This window comes from Hevea brasiliensis, chromosome 5, assembly GCF_030052815.1.
Source record: "Hevea brasiliensis isolate MT/VB/25A 57/8 chromosome 5, ASM3005281v1, whole genome shotgun sequence".
Lineage (NCBI taxonomy): Eukaryota > Viridiplantae > Streptophyta > Magnoliopsida > Malpighiales > Euphorbiaceae > Hevea > Hevea brasiliensis.
In genome coordinates, this window is record NC_079497.1 from 6563197 (window position 1) to 6570388 (window position 7192).

The window sequence follows — 7192 nt, forward strand, 5'->3', positions numbered from 1 at the left end:
TAATTGGCAGCCCATCTCCACCAACCTTTTGAAGATGCTTTTGTCCACTTTGCAAAGATTGGAAGCCATAACTTTGTCCAAGAGCTCCAGCCATGCTTCAACTTTTTATAGGAAAAGCAAAGTTACTACTTTCAGCTTCAAGACAAAACATCTCTTTTCAGATTGTCTCTCATTTGTAGCCTGCCAAATCTGACCTTCCTATTAATATTTGAACTTTGTATCTATTTTTAGGAGAGATTGGTGTATTAACCAAGACTTACATATGTCCCATGGTTGTTGAAATGTATTGGCAGAATACACCAACCCATATTTCTGCCTTCTTTTGTTTCATTTTGGGGCTAGAATTCAAATGGTAATTTTTTGAGCAAAATTGCTGGAGCTTTGCTTTGAGTTCATCTTAGAACTCTCTCTATTTTTCTTAGCAAATTCTTGCCTTGATTTGTTAAGTTTTATTATATGTTCAAGGTTGTTCATCAGTATAGGTGAATTGGTCTTGTTCTTGGCTGTCTTTCTTGGGAATTATATTTTCAGTTCTCCATCTTCAAGGTGAAGGGTTGAAGGTTCAAGGGAGTTTCTTGGCTTGTTTAGAAGATGGTCCTTTGGTCTTTCTTCTTAGTGGAATCAGCTGCTAAGGGTAGAAACTATATCATTTGGTATCAGAGCTTAGGCTCTCTTCAAAACAGGTTGGTCATCCATTTTGTTGTGTTCTTGTTTTTCCTTTCTCCTTCTTTTATCTTCCTTGTGTTTCAGCCTTGAAGGTTCTTCAAGTCCTTGTGTTTTCTGGTTTTTTTAAGAAAATCTGAACATATTCAAGGCTTAGTAGTGAGTTAACACTCAATACTACTAATCTTAGGGTATATTAGAATCTTTCTTGCATCTGTCCTTGTTTCCCTAGTTTTGTCACATTTGTGTTGTTTTCTACCTTAAACCTTTTCTTCACAACCTAATTATTTGCATCTTTGTGGCTTGTGAAGTGTGTTATTGAAGTGTTTAGTGTTGGATGTGTTGAGTGTATCTGTTGTGTGGTTACATGATATATATATATATATATATATATATATATATATATATATATATATATATATATATATATATAAAGAACAAAAAAAAAGAAGAAAAAAAAAGGTAAAAAAAAAGGTGCTAAAGTGTATGTTTGAGTGCTAGAATATTGTAAATTCAACATTTCTATTTTGTGGCTGTTTTGGGGGAGGTATAACCAAACCAACCCAAAAAATTCTAAAACTTCATATGGGTGCTTTGTAAGCGAAATTAAGCCTAGAAATCCAAAACATCAAGGTTCTTTTTGGAACCTTTAGACTTGATTTTCCCTACTAAAATTATGTCTTGTTGCTGCCCTTAAAACAGTTTTACAAAATTCCAACTTTGCCTTTTTTTCGGAGAAAGGCAAAAATAGCAAGCTAATTTCGACTCCTATTTCACTTCATTGCTCTAGAGCTTGGTGTCTTCATTTCTTGCTTTAACTATCATAACAAACACTTGTTCCACACGTTTTGCTTGAGTTTGTGCTTAAACATATATTAAAACTCGATTTAAACTTGTTGGAATTGCATTAGTTCTAACAAGAACTTGGTAAGCAAGCTTGAGTGGAAAAAGGCATCGAGTGGCAAGAACTCCAAGAGGATAAAAGCCTATAAACTGAGTACAAACACTTGAGTGACCAAAAATTAAGTGAATTTGTGAGGTTGTTTTCTGTTTTACTAACTTTTTTGTGCAGGTATTAAAAATGTCACAAGAACAAACTAGTGGACTTAATATGAATAATCCTTTTTACCAATAAGCACTTGTTCAACGTTTGGAAAGAATTGGTAGCAATTGAGCAACCTAGCTGACCGAATTGAAAGAATTGAGCAGAATAGTGGGAGTGGTAGACAAAACACAAATGAGGGGCTGAATAGGGCTAGGGGATCTAGAGTGAACAATGCACCACCTATAGATGATTAGGGGGATGAAAATGATGATGATTCTGATGAAGAGGATGACCAGCACTCTGCTGCACATGATGACCACCATAGATCGAGAGGGATGAGAGGTAATAGGGGTGGAAGAGGTGAAGGCAGAAACTTGAGAAGAGGTAATATGGAGGAAGCAAGATGGAGAGGGAGAGTGGATAGTAACATTAGTGGGATCAAAATAAAAATTCCACCATTCCAAGGCAAAGCCAATCCAGATGCATATTTGGAGTGGGAGAGGAAGGTGGATCTCATTTTTTATTGTCACAATTATAGTGAGGAAAAGAAGGTGAAGCTTGTAGTAGTTGAGTTTACAGATTATGCCATAGTTTGGTAGGATCAATTGCTCACTAAAAGAAGGAGAAATGGGATGAGGGTTGTTGAAACTTGGGATGAGATGAAGCAAATCATGAGGGACAGATTTGTATAGGGAGTTGCACCAAAGGTTGCAAGGGCTGGTGCAAGGAAACAAAAGTGTGGAAGAATATTTCAAGGAGATGGAGATGGCTATGAGAAGAGCCAATATAGAGGAGGATAAGCAAGCCACTATGGCTAGGTTCCTAAAGGGGTTGAATCTTGATATTGCCAACATAGTGGAGCTACAACACTATGTAGAGCTTGATGACATGTTAAATATGGCAATCAAGATAGAAAAACAAATAAAGAAGAAGAAAGCAATAAAAATGGGTGTAGGTATGAATTCGAGCAACAATGCTCCATGGAAACCGAATTGGAAGAAGGGTGAAACTTGTGATTCCAAGGCTGTTTCTAAGGAAAAGAAAGAGGAGACTAGGGGTGGAGAAAAGCCTAGTGTGACTGAGAAAGGCAAGGGACAGAACACCTCTAGTGGAAGAACTAGGGATATCCAATGTGTTAGGTGCCTATGGAAGGGACATTATGCATCTTAATGTCCTAACAAGAGGTTGATGTTGATGAGACAGAATAGGGAGATCGAATTAGAAGATGATGATGTTGATGATGATGATGCTAGTGAGCGTATGCCTCCTTTGGAGGAAGCTAGTGATGTAGAGCATGCTGTGGGAGGTAATATTCTGGTGGTTAGGCGTGCACTAAGTGCACAAGCAAAGGAAGAAGAGGGAGATGCACTACAAAGGAAAAATATTTTCCACACTAGATGCTTGTTGAATAGTAAAACTTATAGCATGATTTTAGATAGTGGTAGTTGAGTGAATGTTGCCAGCACACTCATGGTTGCAAAGCTTGGCATGCGCACCATCAAGCATCCTAGACCATACAAGTTGCAATCGCTGAATGAATGTGGGGAAATTAAGGTGAACAAGCAAGTGATGTTGGCTTTTTCTATTAAAAGGTATAAGGATGAGGTGTTGTGTGATGTGGTGCCAATGCATGCTGGACATATTTTGCTAGGGAGACCATGGCAATATGATAGAAAGGTAGTGCATGATGGATTTATGAATAGGTACTCCTTTGATCATGATGGACGAAGGGTTACTTTAGCAGCATTATCACTCGCACAAGCTTTTGAAGATCAATTAAGGATAAAACATACCATGAATGAGCAGAGGCCAAGCTAAGAGTGCAAAAGAGAAAGAAAGAAAAGAAAGAGAGGAAAAAGTAAGAGGGAAAAATGAGAAAGAGAAAGAGAAGAGAGAAAATTCAAAAAGAGTGAAACCAAAAGGAAAGGGCTCGGGGCAAAAGGAGAGTTGTGAGAAGAGTGGAGAGAATAAAGTCAGTTTGCTAGCAAAAGCCAAGGATGTGAGGACTGCATATTTTTCTAGTATGCCAATGGTTTTGCTAATTTGTAAGGGAGCTTACACCAATGTTTCTAACCTTGACCCATCCATTCCTAGTTGTGCTTTGCCCTTATTGCAAGAGTTTGAGGATGTCTTCCCTAAAGAAATACCTAATGGGCTACCACCCATTAGAGGCATAGAACACCAAATAGATTTTGTGCCTAGAGCTGTAATCCCAAATAGGCCAGCCTATAGAACCAATCCGGAAGAGGCTAAGGAACTTCAAAGACAAGTGGAGGAGCTTCTAGCAAAAGGCCATGTTAGGGAGAGCATAAGCCCATGTGCTGTACCCGTTCTTTTGGTGCCTAAGAAAGATGGGAGCATGCGCATGTGTGTAGATTGTAGAGCAATCAACAAAATCACTGTAAAGTATAGACATCCCATACCTAGACTTGATGGTATGCTTGACGAGTTGCATGGTGCATGCATATTTTCTAAAATTGACTTAAAGAGTGGTTATCACCAAATTCGCATGAAATTAGGAGATGAATGGAAAACTGCCTTTAAGACTCAATATAGACTATATGAATGGTTAGTCATGCCATTTGGCTTGACAAATGCACCTAGTATATTTATGAGGCTTATAAACCATGTGTTGCGTGCTTTCCTAGGAAAATTTGTTGTAGTGTATTTTGATGATATCCTAGTATATAGCCAAAATATGCATGATCATTTGTTGTACTTGAGACAAGTCTTTGAGGTGTTGAGGAAAGAGCACTTGTATGCCAATCTTAAGAAATGCACTTTCTATATAGACAAAGTTATTTTCTTAGGATTTGTGGTGAGTGGCAAGGGAATTGAGGTTGATGAGGACAAGGTAAGAGCCATTAGAGAGTGGCCTACACCTAAGTCCGTGAGTGATGTGAGGAGCTTCCATGGGTTGGCTAGTTTTTATAGGAGATTTGTAAAGGATTTTAGTACTATAGCCGCACCCTTGAATGAAGTTTTAAAAAAGAATGTGGGATTCAAGTGGGGGGAAGAACAAGAGCATGCATTTAATTCACCTAAGGAGAAATTGTGTTCTGCACCTTTACTTGCTTTGCCTGATTTTTCTAAAACTTTTGAGATTGAATGTGATGCCTCTGGAGTGTGTATTGGAGCTGTTTTGAAGCAGGAAAGGAGACCGATTGCCTACTTCAGTGAGAAGCTAAGTGGGGCTACATTGAACTACTCCATTTATGACAAAGAGATGTATGCTCTGGTGCGTGCACTTGAGACTTGGCAACACTACTTGTGGCCGAAGGAGTTTGTCATTCATAGTGACCATGAGTCACTCAAGTACTTAAAGGGGCAAAACAAGCTCAACAAGCGCCATGCCAAGTGGAGTGAATTCATTGAAGGTTCCCATATGTGATTCAATACAAGCAAGGCAAAGAGAATGTGGTGGCTGATGCACTTTCAAGGAGGTACACTTTACTTTCCATGCTTGACGCTAGACTTTTAGGCTTCGAACATGTGAAAGAAATGTATGCTAATGATGATGACTTTAGGAAAGTGTTTGCCTTTTGTGAACATCCTGCATATGAGAAATTCTATAGGCATAATGGTTTCTTGTTTAGGGAAAATAAATTATGTGTACCTAAATGTTCAATTAGAGAGTTGCTTGTTAAAGAATCACATGCTGGTGGTTTAATGAGACATTTTGGGGTTGCAAAGACCTTAGAAATTTTAAAGGAACATTTTTATTGGCCACACATGAAGAGGGATGTAGGGAGAGTGTGTGCTAGATGTGTGACTTGCATGAAGGCAAAGTCCAAAGGAAGGCCGCATGGTCTATACATGCCATTGAGTGTTCCTAGTGAACCTTGGGTAGATTTATAAATGGATTTCATTTTGGGTTTGCCTAGGACAAAGAAAGGCCATGATAGTATTCTTATTGTTATTGATTGTTTTTCCAAGATGGCTCATTTCATACCATGTCACAAGACTAACGATGCATCTTACATTGCTTCTTTGTTCTTTAGGGAGATAGTTAGATTGCATGGCATCCCTAGAACAATTGTTAGTGATAGGGATGTGAAATTTCAAAGCCATTTTTAGAAAGTCTTGTGGGGAAAATTAGGAACCAAACTTTGTTTCTCCACCACTTGCCATCCATAAATGGATGGGCAAACAGAAGTTGTCAATAGGACCGTGGGCACTCTTCTACGTGCAATGATTAAACAAAACTTGAAAGTTTGGGAGGAGTGCATACCATTCATAGAATTTGCATACAACAGGTATATGCATTCATCTACTAGTTATTTACCCTTTGAACTTGTATATGGTTTTAACCCACTAACTCCTTTAGATTTGTTGTCTTTGCCTACTAATGAGCTTGCTAGTTTAGATGGTAAAAGGAAAGCTGAAATGGTGAAACAAATGCATCAAAAAGCAAAGCAACAAATGGAGAAAGTGAATGAGAGGAGGGCAGCCCAAGCTAACAAGGGGAGAAAGAAGATGGTGTTCCAACCTGGTGATCTTGTATGGGTTCACTTGAGAAATGAGAGGTTTTCTACACAAAGGAAATCAAAACTTCAGCCTAGGAGTGATGGACCTTTTGAAGTGCTAGAGAGAATTAATGACAATGCATACAAGATAAACCTTCCAGGTGAGTATGGTGTAAGTGCTACATTTAATGTGACTGATCTTGCTCCTTTCTATGCAGATGATGACAATTCGAGGACGAATTCTTTCGAAGAGGGAGAGAATGATGAGGAACCGGTTGCACCAATTCCACACCAAGGGCCAATAACTAGAGCAATGGCTAAGAAGCTTCAAGGCTTGGTACATAAGCACATCACCAAGTCCAACCTCTTACAAGTATTTGGTTTGGACTTGGAAGAGGGAAACCTTGCTGTACATTCCTTTGCATATTTGAGGAGCCAAGAGACCAAGTGGCATCCGTCCAAGTTGGCATACATGTGGCAGCCACGTCAGCAAGTCCATCCTAGTTGGCATCCAATGTGGTGTCCAAGTGGAGTGCCTAGGTGGCAGCACAATTGGCAGCCCATCTCCACCAACCTTTTGATTATGTTTTTGTCCATTTTGCAAAGATTGGAAGCCATAACTTTGTCCAAGAGCTCCAGCCATGCTTCAACTTTTTATAGGAAAAGCAAAGTTACTACTTTCAGCTTCAAGACAAAACATCTCTTTTCATATTGTCTCTCATTTGTAGCCTGCCAAATCTGACCTTCCTATTAATGTTTGAACTTTGTATCTATTTTTAGGAGAGATTGGTGTATTAACCAAGACTTGCACATGTCCCATGGTTGTTGAAATATCTTGGCAGAATACACCAACCCATATTTCTGCCTTCTTTTGTTTCATTTTGGGGACAGAATTCAGATGGTAATTTTTTGACCAAAATTGCTGGAGCTTTGCTTTGAGTTCTTCCTAGAACTCTCTCTATTTTTCTTGGCAAATTCTTGCCTTGATTTGTTAAGTTTTATTATATGTTCAAGGTTG